Source organism: Cryptomeria japonica, chromosome 4 (genome assembly GCF_030272615.1).
Source record: "Cryptomeria japonica chromosome 4, Sugi_1.0, whole genome shotgun sequence".
Lineage (NCBI taxonomy): Eukaryota > Viridiplantae > Streptophyta > Pinopsida > Cupressales > Cupressaceae > Cryptomeria > Cryptomeria japonica.
Window position 1 is genome coordinate 283,615,267 of NC_081408.1, and position 24,930 is coordinate 283,640,196.

Below are 24,930 nucleotides of genomic sequence, written 5' to 3' on the forward strand. Positions count from 1 at the left end.
TTGCCAACAACCCCCCTCCCAGCATCACTCACCGCGGCCTGCGTGATTCGAACCTGTGACCAAGCTCTGATACCACTTGTTATAAGCTAGGGTTGTCATTGCACCAAAAGATTGACCTTTCAATGCTTGATACAACCAATAGACTTATAGAATCCATAAGAGGCTATTAAACCATGTTACAAATCCCCATGAGGGACACTGGCCCACTGCCAACACCTATGTGATGGTAGGTTGTTGAAGAAGAGCCCACAAGTTTTGCAATCCAAATCCAAATCCAAATCTCTTCCAAATCTAGTCCAAGAAATCCATCGAGAATCCAAAGCCAAATAATTGATCCCATAAATAGTCACAAGGAATCTATTAAAAGGAAACAATAAACAAGAAACCCTATAGAACCAACCAATAGGGTAATTCCATATTGGAACATTTTTCCCATATGCTATGGTTTCCCCAAAATAAAATCTTCCAATAGGAGAATAGGGTAGGTAGGAAATACTAACATATATTATAAGTAGGTGGGATAAATACATTTTAATAGCCCAAGGTATAATTACCATACCACCAAATAAATATTAGTATTTAAACTATAGACCTATAGGAATTATTATTTAATACATTATGAACTATAGTTATTTTTAATTAAATACTTCACCAATCGAAAACATAATTAAATAAATCAACCAGTAAATAATTTATTACTTCCAATATTAAATATTAATTAATATTTAGACTATAATGAATAATCAATAATTAAATCAAATAAATACAAAAATTCTAAAAATCATAAATCAAATAATCAAAATCTCAAATAGCTTAAATCAAATAATTAAAAATAAATAATACTAACTATCAAATCTCTCAACAAATAGACAAATAATTTAATGCCACATAAATAACCACAACATAAATAATCCTCATACCAAAAGAGTCAATCAATAGTAGCATACTCCCAAAACTAAAAGAGCCAAGTTGACAACTGACATGACCAATTGTGCCTAGTGACAACTTAAACCTAGAGTATTTGAAGGTAACTCATGTCATCTCTGGACCACATAAGCCATTAGAATTAAAGACACACTCAGACCTATGAAACCAGGAAGAGTCGATGTCTAGTACCTGCAAGATCCTGTGACCATAAAATGATAATACAGCATATACATATATAGCATAAGAGGCAAGTGATAGAGAGTCATGATGATGCATCCCACTCCCAATGAGTGATATGGAATTGTCTCTATCATAAAGAAAGTCAAACAATAGTCAAACACGTCTCATAAGCATCTCATCAAATGTAATCATGAAATAGGGTTAGTGTAATCATAATCAACATCAAATCCATAATCAATATAATATTTCAATAATGTATCACATAGTAAGCATATAGTATCCATCAAATCACATGAATAATCATCATCAAAATCATCATAAATAGTCGAGATAAGTTATCACATATGGAATAAAAGTCAACTCTAATCAAAACAAGTCAATTCAAGCATGGACACTACATCCTCCCCCCCTTAGACTTGACTTATTCCTGGAAGTCGTAAGAGTCAGGGTGACAACTAGCACACATAAATCAAAAGGTTCTTTTTAACATAAATATGTTGTAATATTTTCTAGCTAAAGAAAGATAATGAGAATAGAATTTTCCTCCTTATGCTTCAATTATTTGACATAAACACATTATCCAAGGGGTAAAAGAATCACCAATTCTTAATATTTACAATACACATACTAAATTGTTATAATATTTTCAATGGAACTTCATTTTAACAACACTTTGCAATACAAAACTATATTTTTAGTCATGGAGTTAAGCATAAATAAGCATAAATTACAATAATTCACACCAAATAAGCATAGAAACACTCCATAACATCTAGTTGCATGCAAATAGAGAGAAAGGGATATACATTTTACACAATATCTTACACATATGCATATATTATATTATTGAAGAAATCATATCATAAGCCTAAATGAGGGAACATTTATCAGAAATAAGCATCTTCAGGTCAAATATATTCAAGACATCACACAATAACCAAACATATATAACCCATTTACTAAAAGAACAAGATTCATGACATTCAAATATCCCAATTTTCTACCATGCTTCCATTGAGATACTCTAGATACAACATTAGGTGCAATCTTTATCCAATGAAATCATTCAAATGCATCCTTAATACATTATTTATACATGATATACACACAAAAGCTTTTGAAGGCAAGAAATCAACAACTAGTTTTTATTTAACTATTCATAAATTCTAGACTTCACAATTCCAAAGCACTTCTATATACTATAAAATTTAGAAAGTTACCAACACATTTCATCTTACTGAGAGATTTCATTTACTCAACTAATATCAATATTATCTAAATGTTTTCTTAGTCTAATGCACTTTTTCGTGGTGTCCTCCCTTGCACACACTATCAAAGGTTTGAAATGAACATGATAGAGATAACACTTGACTCAAGATAAGGGCCCACAATATATCAACACTCAGAATGACCACCATAGACAGAAAATAAAAGGTCAAAATGAAATATCATCAAACCAATCCATTAAAATATGAAAGAAGAAAAGTTGCCAGCGAAATCAATCAAGAAATTTAAGTGTGACAGGTGCCACCACAAGAGCAAAATAGAAGAAAGAAGAGCTCAATGGTCATCCCAAGAGTAAATATATCTCAAAAATACATTAATACCAATGATACATCACACAAATCATAAATTAACTTGAGGCAAAATATACAACTCATCCAACCCACATCACGAGGTGACCAACATTAGTCACACCAAAGGGAGTAACCATTGCACAACGTCTAAGGGTATAATGTTTGAATGCGTTAGAGAGTCCATGCCATATATTTAATTATTTTATTTTTTATTTTTTTATTTTAATATTTCCATATTATTTTCATCATCTTTGATGCAATACAATCTTTAATCAAAGTCTTAACAATTACTCTTTTATGGGCGATGGCATATGCTAGAAAGAGATAAAGTGACTAATGTACTCATACATGCACACATAATACACTCATACTATGACTAGTGTTCAAGATATCTCATCTATTCCATGATCATATTTACCAAGTTATAATAGAAAAAAGGTTAGAACTTCAATTACTCTTGATAATAAACTATAACATGCATCATTTCTCTCTAGGCACAACTAATAACATATAGAAAATTAGAATGTCCTTCATAAATTCATCAAGAAATTTAGTCAATCATATATATTAAACAAGAAAATAAGTCTCATTACTTAAGCCCAAATTTTAATATCAATTTCTACTCATATCCATATCTCTTACCAATAGAAATCTCCTAATATACTCCTAGTTATCTAAATGAAGGATGTCACAACCCTACTTGTAAAAACTTAATTTCCTTTTCATCTAATGTCACACAATTCCACAGATATATGCATCATTCTATTGAAACACACTCCCTATCATTAATTGATTATTATCATTCATAGAATGTGTATTTTTAGCATTTCAAGGAAAATTGACATTTAGAAACCCGATACAGATTCATACAACTACTTATCATTTTATCTCACTAGCATTTGTGATAGAAGTACTTTCTTAAAATTAAAATAGGGTGAGGAGGTAACATTATATCTTAATCTATCCATGTAATCAATCAAAACATTTCTTCAAAGCCACACATCTCCTACTCAAGGCTAAAACTTTTATCTTTCCAAACCAATTAAAGACATTATGGTATTATTACAACTTCTACATATGTAATGCATCAATCCTCACTTCAATACACATATTTATATCATCTATTCTTTTAACTTATTAGTTTTGTGAAAGATTTTTTTTTTTTTAAATGATGAAATATTCTATTTAATCAATTCTTTCCTTTTAAAGAAAAAAGATCATGAATGCAATACTTAAACTTCAATGTTCAATCCAAATTTATTTCATCCAAACTTCTCTTTAATATATACGATGTCATTCTACCAATGATGGTTTCGATCCTTTTAATTAATATCAACAAACTCCTAAGTATTTGAATCTTTTAACCCAAAGAGAGAAGAGGAAGGAATGATACTACTATACAATCAATACACACACAAATTTTATGCATAGTCAGTTTCAATTTCCTAGTCATGTCAGATGCAGCTACTTAGATTTTTTTTAGATATGCACTTTCAACTTTCCATAAGGTCTCCTAATTATTACAAATGCAACTATAAATCCCAAATCCTTGAAAGAGATGATTTTATCAAACAATCTTTTCTTATATGCAAAATTACTCATATACAAACGACTCACAGTTCTATTGGGTACCCATACATCACTAGCTAACTTCCTTACATTTCACATAGGAGATTAAAATAAGAGAAAGACATTATTAAGCTGCTATTTTATATATTCAAATGCACCACATACAAGTTCTTCTATTTTCACATCATGATCTATACTAAATTATTCCTAAATGCATAATACAATCATTTCATCTTTCTATTCATAGGAAGATCAACATGATAAAATCCTAATGCATGGGTAAAATCCATCTTTGATAATCCATATAAACATACTTCAATCATGGGTAAAATCCATCTTTGATAATCCATTTAAACATACTTCAATCATTTCTAGTACTAAAATGATCTCATTCCCTATATTATGATTATCTCCTCATAATGTATAAAATATAATTCATTCTTCAATCCACATGATAAACTAATTCCCTTATTTATTTACTTAAGCATGAGCAAGCACAACATCACACTAATCCTTCAATCATATAGTTCACTTATTGTCTTACAAACATATAAAAATATAAATCCATTACTTTCAATACAAGTACATGGAATACAACATATACAAGTCATTTACTATTTATCTAGCATGATATACATTCCATTACTATGAAAATAAATCCATTTCATATTAGCTTCATTCTAAAGCCACAACAAGTTTTTATCCCAATTTTATTTCACATTAAAATTCTCACATGGTCATATATGTCTCCTCCATCATGATTTACCAATTAGCAACATGATCTATTCACATTTATAATTCCTTCATAACATCATTGTTTTTGTATAGCACCAAAAGCATATCCAAAAATCCAATAGAAATAGTTTCCTTTCCTAATCAAATTACACATGCAACCCCTTTCCTAACATGGTCATTTCATTTGAAAATAACCCCAAAGCATAATGCAAGACTCCTAATATTTTTCTTTCAATAATCCTTTTTGTATTCTATGCATACTTTTCTTAATTCCCAATGCATACACATAGAGATGTCATAATCTAAACTTTATCCATATCGTCTAACATCATCATTAATCACATTTAAGATTATTCTGGATTTCTCAAGGTTCTTTCACATGTTAAATCACACCCTAAAGAATAACCATAAAATTCCTTTATAACCAATGTAAGAAGATCATATTATAAATAACATCTAGTTCAATTGCAACTCTATTGCCAAATTCAAGTACATGAAATCATTCGATAAATTAACAAGAACATATCCATAAATATCATTGCCACATTCACAAATCATGAAATATCCTAGCTACCATTTATGAACTACTAACAAATACATTTACATAACAATACATCATGAACATATCTCTTCCTTTTACAGGATTCCATATACCATATACAAGATACTACATCCATGCATTCCATCATATTGATTACATACATCTGCTACAAGGTACATCCATAATCCATCAAGAAGGAGAATCCACATCCATGCAAGAAGAATCCAAGAGAACATCTCAATGGCTAAAAAGTACCAACCACCTGACCATGTGGAACCAAAGGAACCACCCCCCATTCTAGGAGATGACACAAGGTCCCAACACACACTCTAAACCCAAGCTTACACCCTAACCAAAGAGAATAACCACACAAGGACTCTCATGCAAGAAATCACACAATACAACAAGAATAAACTCCTAGAGATGTATAATTCAACAAGACATGAAATGCATTCAATATGGAATAATCATAAATCATCAAGGGAATCACATGTAGGAGTGGAGTGTCAACACATGCCATCCTCAAAAATATAATAACATAAGGCACTAGCCTGATGGACATGTGGAGCCATCTCAACCTATGAGAGACTAAGGGAGATTATCTTACCATCTTCGTGGCCTTCTCATGCTTATCCTAAAAAATCCTCCCTAGGTGTAATTCATGAGGCTCAAATCAATTGAGAATAATTTTAATGAATCTAGCTACCCAACCCATCAATTATTAGGTTATCACTTATATACAAATCAAGGTAAACTCCAATGTGTCCTAGTGGTCTATACTTCATGCATCCTTACAAGGAACCTCATGCAAGCCTATCTCTCATGACCCCGTCATCACAAGGAAGCCCACTCCTCCTAACATGGCTCCAAACAATAATAATCACAAGAGGCTCTAAAACCATAATCAAATTTGTGAACATACATGAATCTAAAATCATAAGTAATCCACATGCAAACCAACAATCTCATCTCATAAGCATGAAACATGTGAAAGGTCAGACATTTGAACCAAAACCAGTGAGTCTCTTGTCCAAAACAACATCATAAGGGCCATAAGAAAACCCAAACAAATGTCAAATGAGTCATCAAATAGTCTAAGCAAGGCCAATTCACTTGCAGGTACAAAATTGAACGAATATCAATCTTTCTCTCTCGGTGCTTCAACAAGAGAGGAAGTGCAAAGAACTCAAATGGCGTAAAACACATACAAACCAGTATATAGGTTGGTTGTATGTTTGTGATGAAGAGGTAGATTATCAAAGAGATCACAAACCACGAGAGGTTAAGTTGAGCTACCTCTGTAGTGTATGCTATCGGATATCAGTAGGAGAAGGTTTTACTGGTAAGGGTTTGTGTCGGTATGAGGTTTTGTCGAATGTTTGAGTTAAAACTGACCCTATTTTGGTGAGTTGAGTGTATGTCAATGTGATACCACATGGAGCTGAGGTGGCAAGCATGGAGAGGTCAGTGGAGTTTTCATCGACATGGTTGCTGGAGCAATTAGTCAACATTAAATGAAACAGCCACAAATCACAAGTTGATGTCAGATTGGCATGGCTCGAGGAAGAATTGATGATAGAGAATGACTAGGGTGTTATTGGTACAATTTTGAAGCATGAAACTAGGATTGTAGTTTGACCATTAGTAAGAAACAACAACATCTTAAATGAGGTCGACAAAATCAAGGTAGAAAAGAAAGGATAGATATGTTATTCTTAGAAAACATGCATTGAATGAATAAAAATGTGTATAGATGGATTTCCTTGATGTTGGTGATCAATCCAAGGTATATTAAATCATATTTGATGAATATTTGATCAGTGGAGGGAAACCATAGCCGCCCTCTATTTGAATTGGTTTTTGGAGGGAAAGCTTCTGTTTAAATATGGTGACCTAAGATAGATAGTTTTTGTAGCTCAAGTATGAAGGAAAGAGTGAAATTGTTATTTGATAGATGAAGAAATAAACATATAAAGTGTTTGTTATTGAAGATTATATTGGTAAGGAAAAGCAAGGTAAACCAGTGTAAGGAACAAACCAATAGAGAGTGTAGAATGCAAAGGTGACAAACTGACTGAGATAGAAGTTAATAAAGTGTGATCAAGTGTAAGTTGAACTCAGCAAAAAGAGGGAGAGAAGAATTAATAGAGTTAGAATCAATAGATATGTCCAGTTGCAGTGTGTGTGGAGTGATCACAAACTAGTAAGATTGGAACTGGTAGAGAAGTTTATTGAAGGGTTTCAAAACTTCATTTGCAACAGGGAAGTTATTTTTATATTTGAACCATTATATTGTTTTCACTGAGAAGGTTCTTAGTGCAGGGATTGTATTTCCTTTAGGTTGTAGGCTATAAATTGTTTAGGGGTTGGTGCTCCTTGGGTTGGTGCCCTAAAATTGTAATTAGATCATTTACATTATGAGGCTGGATTGGAGCAGAAGATCTCCAGCAGCTATGCTCACCAAGGTTTTTCCCACATAGGGCTTTCCCATATATCTGGTGTTATGTGATGCATTCTTGTGTATGATTTATATTGATGTTATAGAAAATCCTTTTACACACTTAGTTTGCATTGTTTGGTCTACTGATCAACACTCCATTTTCTTTATATTGGACCACTATAGCCCTATTTGAGTAAAAGTGTATAAATTACTAATTCACTCCCTTCTGAGTGATCTATTGTGTACAACAATTGGTATCAGAGCCTAGATACCCTATCATGTCAAAATTTTCTTTAGCTTGGGTAGATCCTATCAAGTTTTCACAATAGCAAGAAATGAATCCGCCTTCTCAAAAGAACCTATGTTTGATGGTGTCAACTATGCCTTTTGGAGTAGAAGAATGGAAACCTATTTGCCTTCTCTAGGTTGTGATGTACGGATGTTGGTTGTGAATGGGCAAACAGTCCCTAATAATCCTCCTACTGATCCAGATGCTAAGAAGGAATATGAGAACAATACTAAAGCTAAAAATGCTATTCTTAGTAGGTTATTTGATAATGAGTTTGTTAAGGTAATGCACTACTCATCTTCAAAATAAACTTGGGATAAGTTGTAGAAGATATGTGAAGGTGATGCTAAAATCAAGGAGGCCAAGTTACAAACATTGAGAGCACAACTTGAGGGTTTGAAGATGAGAGATGAAGAGAAGATTGTTGACTTTCTTCAAAGGATTGATGAAACAACACACCATTAGAGGGCTTGGAAAAAAAATAAAAGATGAGGTGGTAGTGAAGAAAGTACTTAGATCCCTCACACCTAAGACTGATATAAAGGATTCAACAATACAAGAAGAAAAAAATCTAAAAGTATTTACAATGGATGAGTTGTATGGTTCCCTAAGTGCTTATGAAATGAGGACTGCTAGTACTGAGGCTATGAAGACAAAACCTGCATTCAAAACATCAAGAAAAAGAAAAGAAGAGTCTACTCATGATGGAACTGATGAAGACTCTAATTACATCATGGAAAACTTTATTAGAAGACTCAAGACGAGTTCAGGAAAATACAAAGGCAAGCTTCCTTTGAAGTGTTTCAACTGTAGAAAGATTGGACATTTTAATGCTAAATGTCCCTATGGTGATAAGAATGAAGATGATCAATCATGTGGTAGCAGATCATACGGCAAAGACATGAATAATAATGTCTACCAAAATGGTAGAAGAGGCTACCAGAAGTAGAGAAGTCTTTAAACACATGAAAATGATACCACGGATGAGGAAAGTTCCTCAAATGACTGTTGTAGTGAAGATGAAGTCAGTGAAACCCTTTTAATGGCCCAAGAGGTTCTAATACATGAAGAAGGAGAAGAGGAAGAGCAAGAAGGAGAAGTAGATCTTGAATTAGATCTCATTAGTTCCTTGGAAGAGTTGAAGAAAACAAGAAGAGAATTGAAGAAGATGAAAAAGGTTGCAGTTGAAGAACAAGAGATGTTGGAATAATCTCTTGAAGAATCCAAGAGAACAATTCTAGTTCTAAAATTTCAATTGGAAGAAGCCAAGAGGATCTGTGAAGTTACTAGCACTAGCTTGAGTAAAAATGAGAAGGAGCATCAAAACCTAGAAGAAGAAATTGTCAAGCTTTGGAAGGAATTAGAGAAAAGAAAGGAAGAAATGAAAGTGAGAAGAAAATATGAAGGCAACACCGAATCTTTAGACAAGATGTTGAGCAAATAGAAGCAATCTAAAAATATCAATGGCTTAGGATTTGAAGAGGGTCAAAGTTAAAATAGAAAAGACACAACTAGTAAGGAGATACTGTTTACTTATTCAAATGAAGGTGAAGAGAAGATGAGATTAACAGTAAGCAAAGATACCAGTAAGAAGACATTTGGAGATGTTGCTAAGAACCATCACACAAACTGGTATACATAATCAATGAACTAGAGACTATACCTAATGCAACGACATGCAGATCCAAGGAAAAATGCAAGATAAGTTGGTATCAAAGCTAGTTTGGATCCACTCTGATACCTAGTTGGTATCAGAGTTGATAGTTGATCTACTGTGATCTACTTTGATACCTAGGTGGTATCAGAACAGTTTGACACTTGGTGTCAAAAGGATCAGAGAGCCGATCTGTGAAAAAGATGGGTGATGCAGATAGCTAGTTTGAGATGGAGACTTTGGCACCTTAGGAGGGAGGTCAAGCTGTCAAGGTAGCTTCGAAGATGAAGGATCCTAAGCACCAAGATTGGCTACAGGACCAAGAGAACCAACTAGAGGCGTTAGAATAGTCCGACTTGGAGGAGAGACTGGAAGGTCACTGGTCAGAGAGTTGGACCAAATTGACTGAGCAGATGGATTCTTTGAAGGAAGAAGTGTGCTTCCTCAAAGAAAGTCAGAAGTTGTTTCATGCATTGTTGCAAGGAGGCAGACATGCTTCCAAGGTGACAAGGATTGGTTCCTATGATGGCGATCGCAACGACAAGGCCCTGGACAACTTCTTTTGGGATGTTGAAGAATACTTTTCATGTGTGCCTAAGTTATCTAATGAGGCCTAGGTTAAGGAGATTGCAACTCACTTAACTAGGAGTGCGAAGCTTTGGTGGTGGACTCATCGGGTGGATGAACGTGTAGGCAAAGCTGTGAGGCAGATCAAGTCCTGGGTAGATTTGAAGGCATCCTTACATGACCAGTTCCAACCAGGGAACTCAGATTGGATCATCCAATATCACTTCGATGAATTGAAGCACACCAGTACAATCCGCGAGTATGTGAAAGCATTCCAGGTGCTGGACCTAGAATGCTCAAAATTGAATGACTTCGAGAAGCTATTCCTTTTCACCAAGGGCTTGCAACCTTGGGCGAAGGACAAGCTAAGGTGGCCGAAAGTGCAGACTCTTGCAGAGGCCATCACCATTGTGAATGGGTTGCTAGACTACAAAGGTGACATGGCTAAGGGTTTTGGAGGAGCCTAAATGGAGAGCTATAAGAAGCAGTTCCATTGAAAGGATAAGAAGATGGATGCTCCTACAAGTCCGGATGGTGACAAGAAAAACAAGAAGCTGAAGAAGTTCCATGAAGGAAACAACTTGAAAAAGAGAGATCAAGGCCCTAAGAAAAAGAAGGAGAGTGAGCTGGGTTGTTTCATCTATGGCAGAGAAGATCACTGGGCACGGAATTGTCCAGAGCGGGGTAGGATCAGTGCATTGTTGACCGAAGAGAAGAAGATGCTTGAAATGAGCACTTTGCAGCTCCTCAATTCCTTGCACAACTCCATAGACCAACATATTGCCGACAACCATGAGCTGTGCTATGTCGAAGCACACTTTGGACTGAAGAGGGTCTTGGCAATGATAGATTTAGGATCAACTCACAATTATATCTTGGCGGGGTAGGCCAAGAAGCTTGGCTTGAATATGGAACCAACTTCGTCACATTTCAAGGCTATCACCACACCTGCATAAAAGGTGAGTGGCAAGATCTAGAAGGAGGTCATCCGTATCGGATCCTAGCATGGGGTGATTGACATGGTTGCCATCGAGATGAATGAGTTCAAGCTCATCCTTGGGCAGGAGTTCCTAAGGAGTGCATCAGCAACAATGGTACCACACATTGGTTGTGTTTTGGTGCTTGACCCAAAATGACCTTGCATGATCCCCATGGTGAAGTGCAAAGAGTCAAATTTGGTGCTCAATGCACTAAGTGCGAAGGAGGTTAGGATGACTTATTTATGGTGACTTTGCTTGGAGGTTGGGAAGAAGGAGAATCATCTAAGAACTCCAACTTTGCAGCCATCCAAGATGTTCTGAATGAGTATTTGGACCTCATGCTGGATAAGCTTCCTGCCATACTACCACAAAGGAGACATGTAGATCATTAGATCGAGCTTGAGGCTAGAGCTAGACCACTTGCCAAAGCACCTTACCAGCTCTCAGGACCTGAGATGGCCGAGTTGAGGAAATAGTTGGCGGAGCTTGTTGAGGTGGGTTATTTGCGGCCATCAAGATCTCCCTATGCTACCCCAATTTTGTTTCAACACAAGAAGGAAGGGATGTTGCGGCTGTATGTGGACTACCAGGCGTTGAACAAGCTGACAATAAAGAATAAGTATCCACTCCCTCTCATAGCGGATAGCTTTGACCACTTAGTGGATGCAAGGGTGTTTAGCAAGTTGGATCTCCGACAAGGCTACTATTAGGTCAGGATTGCACCAGGCGATGAGGAGATGACCACCATCACAACTCGATATGGGAGTTATGAGTTCTTGGTCATGCCTTTCGGTCTAACGAATGCCCCTACAACTTTCAGCACTTTGATGAATGATGTGTTCAGGCCATTGTTGGACAAGTGCGTGGTGGTATATCTGGACGATATACTTGTCTACAACTAGAGTTTTCATGAACATAAGGAACACCTCAGGGAAGTGTTTGCTTCTCTCAAGGTGACTGACTTGTATGTGAAGAAGGAGAAGTGTGAGTTTTAATAAGAAGAAGTGTCATTTCTTGGCCACATTGTGGGACATGGTCAGATTCATCCAGATCTGGAAAAGCTATAGGCGATACAAGACTGGGAGCCACTTCGAAATGTTCATGAGGTAAGACAATTCCTTGGTTTAGCTAACTACTACCAGAAATTTGTGGAAGGCTACTCTAGGATTACTAGTACTCTCACTGACTTGCTGAAGAAAGATAGAAGTTGGAAGTGGGGGGAAAAGCAGCAGAATGCATTTGATGCATTGAAGGTGAAGCTGACAGAGGAGCCAGTCTTAGCCTTTCCTAAGTATGGAAAACCATTTGAAGTCCAAACTGATGTGTCTGATTTTGCAATGGGAGGCGTCTTGATGCAGGACGGGCATCCAATTGCTTTTGAGTCTAGAAAGCTCAATGATAGGGAAAAGAATTACCCGGTGCATGAGAAAGAGATGACTGCTATAGTGCATTGTTTGAGGACTTGGAGGCACTACTTGTTGGGCATTCTGTTCATGGTCAAGATGGACAACATTAGCTCAACTTACTTCAAGACCCAGTTGAAGCTCACCCCGAAGCAGGCAAGGTGGCAAGAATTCCTAGCAGAGTTCGACTTTGATCTGGTATACAATCAAGGTCGGCATAATGTTTTTGCCAAGGCACTTAGTAGAAAAGCACAACTTGGTGCTTTGGAAGTGATCAACCAAAGTCAAGTTGTTTTGTCTGATGTGATGATTGAGAAGATCAAGGAGGGATTGGAAAACAACTCCCAGACATGGCAGATTGTGTTGCAGGTTCGAGTAGGTCAGACAAGGTGGTTCACAATGCAAGACGAGGTCCTCTACTATGCCACCAATCGAGTCTACCTTCCTAAATGGGCAGATGTTCACAAAGATGTCTTGCAAGAATGTCATGATTCCATTTGGGCAGGTCATCTAGGTCACAAGCAAACACTGGCATTGCTAGAAAGAGGCTTTTATTGGCCTAGCATGCGAGACAATGTGGAGAAATACATGAGAACTTGCCTCACTTGCCGATAGGACAAGGTTGTTAGAATGCAACCTATGGGGCTACTCCAACCTCTCCCAGTTCTGGTCCGACCTTGGCTAAGTGTGAGCATGGACTTCATCACACAATTATCCAACATTGATGGATTCACCAGCATTTTGGTCGTGGTCGACCGATTCAGTAAGTATGCTATTTTTATTGCATGTAAGTCACCTTGTTCGACCAAAGATGCAGCCGAATTATTTTTCAAAAATGTGGTTAAGTTGTGGGGCATTCCATTGAACATCATGAGTGACCGCGATGCGCGGTTCACCTCAATCTTTTGGCAAGAGTTGTTCAAGTTGGTTGGGACTCAGTTGCTGATGATCTTGGGCTTCCACCCATAAACCGATGGTCAAATAGAGTGGATCAATGGGATCCTTGAGGATTACTTGAGACACTTTGTGTCATTAGATCAAAAGAACTGGCCTAGACTACTTGATGCGGCTCAATTCTCCTACAATTTGTAGAAGAGTGAGTCATCCAAGATAGTCCATTCAAGCTAGCCACAGGATAGCAACCCCTCACACTACATACAGTATTGATAGGTTATTGAGGTGTGGATGTCAGTGCTACTGAACTCTTGTAGACTTGGAATGAAAGAGTAGATTTGGCACGGTATCACTTGACTCAAGCTTCTGATCGCATGAAGAAATTCGCCAATCGACACAAGAGGAAGCTTGAATTCAATGTGGGCGATAGGGTACTTGTCTGCATGGACCAACATTGGTTCAAGGTGCCCAAGGGATTGAGCGCATCTTTGGTTAGATGGTTTGATGGGCCTTTTGAGGAGATTCAAAAAATCAACTCAGTTGCATACAAACTCCATTTGCCTCTGCATTCGGGGACCCATCCAGCCTTCCACATTTCTCAGCTAAGACCCCATCACCCCAATGAGGAAGACTTAGTGAGGAACGTTCCACACAAAGGACCAGAAAATGTCCTTGACAACCCAAAACAATGCATCACATAGGTCCTAGCCATGCAAATTCTAGGAGGGCAAAATTAGCACATCCATGAGTTCCTGGTTGTCTTTGAGGGACAGGGACCTAAATCAGCCACTTGGGAGCATGGTGAAATGCTTTGGCAAGATGAGGAGATCATCATGCAGTTCCTCGAGCAGAGGAGCCCTTCTAAGCCAGCATAAGCATGAATGGTTTTCCTCCCAGAGTGCAGAGTAGGTTGCACAAGCATCGGGGACGTCGCCACAAGTTTGGTGGGGGAGGATGTTATGGGGCTGCACTAAGGACTGAGCAGGCCGACTTGCATGGGGCCAAAGTGGACCTATTTTTATTTCCCCAAGGTGGGGTTGTATGTATTTCTCATTGGGATTTATTCCAATGGGTTGACTTGGTAGTGATCGTGCATTCTCATTGAGTGGATCACTTATGGGTCCGAGTGGTTAGGCATTTGGGTCCTGACCTATGCGAGATAGGGTCGAGCGGTTAGGGCATTTGGGTCCTGACCTATCCAAATTTGGATCTGAGGCTGCCTCTATAAAAGTAAGGTAGCATTCATTTGCAAGTATCATGTTTTCGGACAAGCATTCAAAGAGTGCGAAAAGTAGCGAGGCGATGGGACTTGAAGACAAGGAGCGAACTTGGTTCTCCTTTTGGTGAGTCAGTCAGACTACTTGAGCAAGGAGCTCTTTTGTATTTTGGGTCTAATCAAGTGGAATTGATAAGGGACTTCTCATATTGGGGGAGATCTATGTTCTTCAACACAGTATCCTATCCACCTTGTACATTGGCATCATAATACTGGATTCTGGGCAACTCGCCCCACTTCCTCATTGGGTCCGTGTTATTTTATTTTGCATTGCTTTGGTCCGTGTTTTGCATCCTCAAGATATAGAACTTCGGCCTATGCCTCTCCCCAATTTGCTGATGTGGAAGGCACAATAAACTAATCGGATCTATCCCAAAAGAACAAGGATGCAAAACATGGACCAAAGCAATGCAAAATAAAAGAACATGGACCCAATGAGGAAGTGGGGCGAGTTGCCCAGAATCCACTATTATGATGCCAATATACAAGGTGGATAGGATACTATGTTGAAGAACACAGATTGCCCCCAATATGAAAAGTCCCTTATCAATTCCACTTGATTAGACCCAAAATACAAAAGAGCTCCTTGCTCAAGTAGTCTGACTGACTCGCCGAAAGGAGAACCAAGTTTTCTCCTTGTCTTCAAGTCCCGTCGCTACTTTTCGCACTCTCTGAATGCTTGTCCGAAAACATGTGAGAACTTGCCTCACTTGCCAATAGGACAAAGCTATCAGAATGCAACTTGTGGGGCTACTCCAACCTCTCCTAGTTCCGGTCCAACCTTGGGCAAGTGTGAGCATGGACTTCATCACACAATTACCCAACGTTGATGGATTCACTAGCATTTTGGTTGTGGTCGACCGATTCAATAAGTATGCTATTTTCATTGCATGTAAGTCACCTTGTTTGGCCAAAGATGCAGCCAAATTGTTTTTCAAAAATGTGGTTAAGTTGTGGGGCATTCTATTGAACATCGTGAGTGATCGCGATGCGTGGTTCACCTCAATCTTTTGGCAAGAGTTGTTCAAGTTGGTTGGGACTCGGTTGCTGATGAGCTCAGGTTTCCACCCACAAACTGACTATCAAATAGAGTGGATCAATGGGATCCTTGAGGATTACTTGAGACACTTTGTGTCATCAGATCAGAAGAACTAGCCTAGACTATTTGATGCGGCTCAATTCTCCTACAATTTGCAGAAGAGTGAGTCATCCAAGTATAGTCCATTCGAGCTAGCCACGGGACATCAACCCCTCACACCACATATAGTGTTGACAGGTTATCAAGGTGTAGATGTCAGTGCTACCGAACTCTTGCAGACTTGGAATGAAAGAGTAGATTTGGGATGGTATCACTTGACTCAGGCTTCCGATCGCATGAAGAAATTCACCGATCAACATAGGAGGAAGCTCGAATTCAACATGGGCGACAAGGTACTCATCTGCATGGACCAACATCGGTTCAAGGTGCCCAAGGGATTGAGCACATCTTTGGTTAGATGGTTTGATGGGCCTTTTGAGGTGATTTGGACCAAGGCAATCTAACCGGTATGTTCCAAACTTTCATGGTTATTGTCACTAGTGTAATAAGTTCGGTCATAGAATGGAAGATTATAGGAAAATAAATGTAAACCCTAGTTTTTAGAGTAGAAACTCATTTGCTGCATTACAAGGTACAAGTGTCACATGTTATAATTGCAATGAGTTTGGCCATAAGAGTTATGAGTGTAGGATAAATGTGCAGATGTCCTACAAGAATGCTTTGGATACATTTTTCAGTGCTAATGTAAAATATTACAAGTGTCAAAATTTTGGTCACATAGCAAGGCATTGTAAGATGAGAATTGGCGAGCAAAAGAAAACAATACTGAATCATAAGATAGAGACTAAACTGGAACACAAGATGACAAAAGAAGAGAAGAAACAAGAGAAATAGGTTTGGATAGAGAAAGAGAAGAACATGATAGATTCAAGCTTGATTGTGTAGACTTCTCTACATGCTAAAAGGAGTAATTTATGGGTAGTTGATAGTGGTTGCTCAAATCACGTGATTGGAGACAATAAAAAGTTTATCAAGTTTGATAATTGGAATGGTGGTTCTGTCCGATTTGGTGATGACTCCTTTATCAAGATTAAGGATCATGGTATATTGAATACTGATGGAAAGCTCAAGCCTCATGATGTGTACTACATGGAAGGACTAAAGCATAATCTGCTAAGTGAGAGTCAGATGAGTGACAAAGGATACAAGTTCACATTTGACTCTACCGATTGTTAGATAAGAAAGCAGAGTATCAGTTAGGTTGTAGTAGAGGGAAAGAGAATAGATGGTAATGTCTATAATATAAAGGAATACTATGAGTACTTGCTAGATACTTGATCAATCCTAAAGATACTAAGAGGGGGGCTGAATCAGTGTCTAACCAGTAGATGAAAGATTTCAATTTGTTTGCAACTTTATAACCCAAATTAATATATCGGTAAACAAGTAATAACGTAGTAAAGAGAAACAAAAGTATAACCATACACACCATAACACAAATATTTTTGGTGAGGAAACCCAGTAGGGGAAAAACCTCGGTGGGATTTGTGACCCACAATATTTACTCACTGACCAATACAAATAAATATTACTTGTACAATAGGGGCCTGCACATGTAGAAAGGCCAATTGCCTAGAGCTCACTGCTCAATACAAAAATGGAGTCTCGCTAACTACACAATTGGATAATTAAATCCAATGACAATGTACTACTCAAAATAGCATCTGCAATGTTGGATTCAATACCGGTTTAAGCTCTATCTGATACCTCTTCCATAAACCTTTATTTTCTCTACTCTACTCTTATTCATTCATAACATAATTACATCAAAATCCATATATAGTTCATTCGCTATCATAATCTATCACACTCATATATCACTTTCTTACATTACCTAATTACATTTCATAATGACCTAAAAGATCACATACATATATGTGTCTTTACAATACATCATGTCGTCTATACAAATATGATTAAAATACAAAACAATATTATTTCGAGTCGGCTTAGAGTACCCATATGAACTGATGTCGGTATAGACTGGATGTCAGTGAGAATAAACTTGTAGTTCATGTCGGTGCCGGTAGATGATGTCTATTGCTGATGTAACCTATGAACCATGTTACCAATTGGTTGCCATCAATGACAACATCAACTATTCTCATTTGAGTGTATAATGCCAACAATCTCCCCCTTTGGCATTGATGGCAACACTCATGAGAAAAATCCCAAAACCGATATCCAAAATTTGAAGTCCAAAAACTGATAATGCTCCTCCTAAGAAAATGATCTCCTTATGTACATTTTTCTCATACACTACTCCCCCTTTGACATCAATGACAAAGGATGTCAAAAGAATCAAAGAATTTTAAAATTTACCTATAATCTTGTAACTGATTATGTATAATCTAGAAAATGTCTACCAAAGCTAAGTTAAGACCTTGCAAAAACTTAGTACTATCAGAAATTATAGTCTCTATCCATCGGATCATACTAGTGAGATAATGCATCTGTTGCTCCAGTAATCTTTGTCCTTGAATAGATGCCTTAGACAACCCATTCCAATGTGTTAATAAGTTGTCCAATCTAGGACCAAGCTTGTTCTTCAACTCTTGAGTTTTCATTCTTAGCCTTTCTTTCTCCCTTTCCAATTTCTCAATCTTCTCTTCATAGATTGCCATTTCCTGATCCAAAACTGAAGTAAGTTTTGAAGAACTAATCATATTATCAGATATATCATCAATTTTCTTTTGTGTTTTCCTTATTTCCTCATCTATATCCTCAGTTAGATGGTGAGGCTTACATGCTTCCCTGTATAACTCTTTGTATTCCAGAATGGTGGAATTAAGTGTCGATAACAAAGAATCAATCTATCCTGTACAATCTTTAATTGTTTTGTAAAATAAATTATCCTTTTCCTTATTTACCCTTTCCTTAATGGTCTCTTCATTTATTTTATCCACATTAGAAGCAATGAATTTGGACAATGTGTCCAATTTACCTAAAGATCCATCAATATGATCAACTTTACATGCTGGTACAATCATTTGCAAAATTGGTAAAGAATCATCAATGGCCTTAAATGCTAAGGCATTGCATTCTGTAATCCTTTTTATTGAATCTAATAGTACATCTATAACATTTGATGGTCTATAATCCATAGTAGAAGTGCCTGGTGGAGTGCTTGGTTCTACAATTGGTTTCTTTTCTTCTCCAGATGTCTACACAATTACCTTAACCACTTCTACTTCCTTGCTTCCATCCTTAACCTCTTCTTTATTTACTTAGAAGCAATGAATTTGGACAATGTGTCCAATTTACCTAAAGATCCATCAATATGCTCAACTTTACATGTTGGTACAATCATTTGCAAAATTGGTAAAGAATCATCAATGGCCTTAAATGCTAAGGCATTGCATTCTGTAATCCTTTTTATTGAATCTAATAGTACATCTATAACATTTGATGGTCTATAATCCATAGTAGAAGTTCCTGGCAGAGTGCTTGGTTCTACAATTGGTTTCTTTTCTTCTCCAGATGTCTGCACAATTACCTTAACCACTTCTACTTCCTTGCTTCCATCCTTAACCTCTTCTTTATTTACTTTTTCTTCCTTATTCTCATTCTTGTTTTCATTCTTATTTTCAACCTTACTTTCTTTCTTATTATCTATTGCTTCAGATATATTTTGTTCATGCCCTATTTCTATTCTAGTTTCTGCTTCTGCTTCTACTGGTATTTCAGTGTTAAGCTGAGTATTATCAAGGATGGATTCAGATTTCTTAACTTCAGTTTTTTCCTTGTCCATTACAATATTAAAATCATGAGTGTCAACATTCATTGTAAATAGAATGTCTAACTCAGGATCAACATTATCTTCTTTTACTTCCTCTAACTTATCTTCTCTAGTCTAACTATCCATTTGTGTGGGTGCCTCTGAAATTATTGGTGGGGTGTCCTGTGTCGGTGGCAGTAAGTTATCCTTAACTATAATATTTGGTATATTGTCAATTTTTCCTTTACCTTTATCTACCTTCGGATATACCTTAGTAAATGAATTATCCATCTTTTGTCTATCTTTATCTTCTTTTTTTTCTCTATCAACACAAAATATGTCCCACTTATCAGCCATTTCATCAACAATTTCTTTAACTCTGTTGGCCATAAGACTAACTTATTGGTGACCACTCATAAAAATAGTTCAATTGGCTTCAGATATAAGGTCATCAATTCCCTTCTTGGAATTAACAAGATGCACAACTAATAGAGCTTCTACCTTCAATTTCTTATCAAGTTCCATAACAAACATTCTCTTTGCTTCAAGTCTTAAGTATAAATCATTTGGTATAACATCTATTACCTCAATAAGGACCTTCTTGTAGATATCTACATACAAAATAATACTTTCCTCTATAGTTTCCTTATCCGAATCTTTAGAAGAATGATAAAATTTATTTACATTGCCGAGGTTACCATCTTGGGTGATTTCATTAACCAACTCTTCTAGTGAAAGAGTATCTGGCTCCTTTGGTTCAGATTTCTTCTTTGGAGTAACTTTCTTCTTAGGACCACTAGGCTCTCTGACAACTTGTTGCTTCTTCTAGAGTGTCCTTGATTTCTTAGGAGATGGAGTAGGTGCTGGTGAGGATTTTATTTTCCTCCTGTCCACTCTCTTGAATTCAGCTACCTTGTCATTGTCAGAATCAAATGAGGTAGCCACAAGAGAGATATGTGTTATCGGTTTCTATTCTGATTTACTTTCTTTTACACTTGAAGCAATACCACCTGGATTTACTAACCCCTCTGTAACATATTTTACAAATTTTGAAGCATCTTTTATTAATTTTTCTCTTTTCTTTCTCTGCTTCTGGATAGCAACACCACTCTCTATAGTTTCAACATTACCAAATATCTCTTTTGTTGGTTTCGGTAGAGCATCTAGGATTATTCTAGCATATGAATCTAAGATGCATGAATCCAACTCATATCCCATCTCTATAATCTAGACAGTTCTAGGTCTAACTCCCTCCATCCAAATTTCATCTCTTTTGATAACAAAGCATATTTGTTTGTCATATTTATCAATTCTTTGGGGAATCCTTTCTCTTTGTTTCATTTTAGCTTGAAAATTCTTGAAATACTCTTTTACAAGTTTCTCACTATTAGATCCCATGCTGATAATTGCCTCCTTTATATGTTTTCCAATAGAAACATCATAGGAAAAATCCTTATGTCCAATAGCGGGAATCTCCTTTGAGAAGTAAAGCATTAAACACACAATTAGATTTCCAAATTTAAAGGTTCCCATCTTATCTCCTTTTATTTTATCCAAATTCTATAGAAATTCATTCTTTAACCATTCATAAATGTTAATTTTAGCATTATTCAAGATCATCTCATGAGCACTATGAATGCATAAACTAGATACAAAATTTAGTCTGTTAGTATGAGCAACTTTATAACCAATGACCATACTTGCAAATTTAATTTTGTTATATTTTATATCATTGACCCTAAGTGACCAGTTGTCAGATGTTGCACCAGTTAAGCTCATTACCTCTTTGTTTGGAATTTTATTTTTCTTGTCAGGCCTAGTGCCGGTGGAGGGTAAACCAATAACAACTCTTATAGCTTCCTTAGTGATCTTAAATATTGAGTCTAACCACATAAATTCACTATGAACCCTACTAAGAATATAGCAGACGGTTTCATCTGAGAATTTTGGCATATGGACGATGTCAATGAACACTAAATCCTCAATAACCTTGTGTTTCAGTTTAACTACCCCATGTTTGTCAGTGATAACATTTATGAACATATTCTTCAAATCTTAAAACCCAAAAATTTCAATGTTACAATGTATGTATTCCCTTGGGTCTTCAATAAATGCAACTCCCTTCGAGATTCTAGAAAAGGCACCAATGGAGTCATCCAGTTTTGCTATCTTAGGAATTATTTTGAAAATGGGCCTAGGTCATTTTATGTTCTCCACAATGGTAGGGTTTGCAATGAATTTAGTAATGGAGGATGAAGAAGCCATTGCATAAGATAAATACCGTTTAGCTGAGAAATCCTTGAATGCTCTGAAAAACCTTTTGCTACTTCGCCTTTGGGATGCCTTTGCTCAATTTTTCTCTATTTGAATGTTTGAATGCTTGGTGAGTTGAAATGAGAAGTTATAGTTCCTTTATAACCAAAAATTTAACTTACAGCCACAATAAATACTTTGTCGGTGAAGTGAAAACACCACATATCTGTTGGTAAAGAAGAATTATAACTTTTTAATTAGTTGCATGATTTTCAATTAGTTGCCTTACCCCTAAGGATTATTCCTTAGTTAGATGAAGAATCTCCTGTCGGTGCAAGATTGCTCTATTCTATTGGTACAAAGACAAATTCATCATTTATTTGATCTCTCTTCCTGATCCATTGTTTAGTGAATTCTTTCTTGATTTCATTTCCTTTTCTTTGCCCTTATCATTAGATCCTTTATTGTTTGCCGGTACACTCTTACTTCTACAAAATTTTGCAATATGCCCAATCTTGTTACATGCATAACAAGTTACATTGTTTTTCTAAATAGCTTTTCCATAACCTTGACTGGTTTGAGTTCTGCATTGATTAGATAAATGTACAAATCTACCACAAACATAGCATTTCACATTCATTTTGCAATTGTCTAAGTTATGACCATTTTTATTATATTTAGAACATTGACTGGTGGACGAGTTTGTATTATGATTATTCCTAAATCTGCACTGATTTTCTCTATGACCAAATTTGTTGTAATTAAAACATTGTCCATTGAATTTATAAGAATTAGGTTGCCTTACCTGTTTACTATGTTCATGGTTGTTTGCAATTCTAGAACTTTCTACATGGTCAAATCCAAGTCCAACTGTTTCTCCATCAGGTTTCTGAATTTTCAGCATATCATCAAGCTTATCTGAACTCTTCTTAAATTTGTCATTGTATTCATTTGCAGTGACCAAATCACTTTCCCAAGTGCTAACTTGTCTCATAAGTTGCTCTTTGTCATGTTGCATGTGAATCAAATCTATTTTGAGCATATCATTTTCATAACTGAGACTTAGAGATTCATATAATCTTTCATTGAGTCTTCTGGTCAAATCTTCTTCATTCCTTTTTCTATCTTCAATATCCTTGTATAGTCTCATGGTTAAATATTGCATCTCATTCTTCATGTTGTTGTTCTCTTGTCTCAATTTTTCTACAATATCTCTTAGAGTTTAATTTTCTTCATCATCTTGGTTTTGTAATTGCACATGTAATTATTTTCTCTTATTATTTGCTATCACTGGGTTTTCTTGAAGTACTTTGATGAATTCCCAAGCAGTTCTAAGTTCATCTTCTAGTTTGATATTCTTCAATTTTTCTGCATCAAAATCTTCAAGAGCTCCTTCCAACTGTTGTCTCAAACTTTCCATCAGTACCGGTTTTAGAATCTTCCTCAAGTTGTTAGGCTTCTACAAATAGATGACTAGGCTCTGATACCAATTGTTAGATACTTGATCAGTCCCAAAGACACTGAGAGGGTGGGGGGGTGAATCAATGTCTAACTGATAGATGAAAGATTTAAATTTGTTTGCACCTTTATAACCCAAACTAATATATCAGTAAATAAGTAATAATGCAGTAAAGAGAAACAAAAATATTTTTGGCAAGGAAACCCGGTAGGGGAAAAACCTCACTGGGATTTGTGACCCACAATATTTACTCACTGGCCAATATGAATAAATATTACTTGTACAATAGGGGCCTACACATGCAGGAAGGCCAACTGCCTAGAGTTCATTGCTTAGTACAAAAATGGAGTCTCACTGACTACACAATTGGATAATTAAATCCAATGACAATGTACTGCTCAAAATAGCATATGCAATGCTAGATTCACTACCGGTTTAAGCTCTATCTGATACCTCTACCATAAACATTGATTTTCTTTGCTCTGCTCTTATTCACTCATAAGATAATTCCATCAAAATGCGTATACAATTCATTCACTATCATAACCTATCACATCTCATATATCGCTTCCTTACATTACCTAATTACATTTCATATTGACATTCAAGATTACATACATATATGAGTCTTTGCAATACATAATGTCGGCTATACAAATATAATTACAATACAAAATAATATTATTTCAAGTCAGCTTAGAGTGCTCGTATGAACTGTTGTTGGTGTAGACTTGATGCCAGTGAGAATAAACGTGTAGTGCCTGCTGGTGCCGATATATGATGTATGTTACTAGTGTAACCTGTGAACCATGTTACTAGTTGGTTGCCATCAATGACAACATCAACTATTCTCATCTAAGTGTATAATGCCAATAGTCCCAATGTATGATGGGACAGGTTGATGAAAGTTGGATGTGGCATCGAAGATTAGGTCATGTGAATTTTGATAATCTGGTGAAGATAACTAAAAACTACTATGTGACAAATATCCCATAAATAACTAAACCAACAAGTACCTTTTGTGATGAATACATTAGAGGCAAGAAAATCAAAGTGAGTTGCAAAACAAAAGACTATAATACCTCAAGACCTTTATAGTTAGTACATACAAATTTGTTTGGACCAACAAGGACAAGGGCTCTGACTGGTGAGAGATACTTCATGCTATTGATTGATGACTACTCAAGGATGACTTGGGTGAAATTTTTGCATGAAAAATCATAAGCATTTGAAAGATTGAAGGTTTTTAGAGGGATGGTTGAAAATGATAGTGGACACTGGTTAAAGTGTTTAAGATCAGACCGGGGTGGAGAATATTCTTCAAATGATTTTATTGATTATTGTAAGAAGCATGTAATCTAGAGATAGT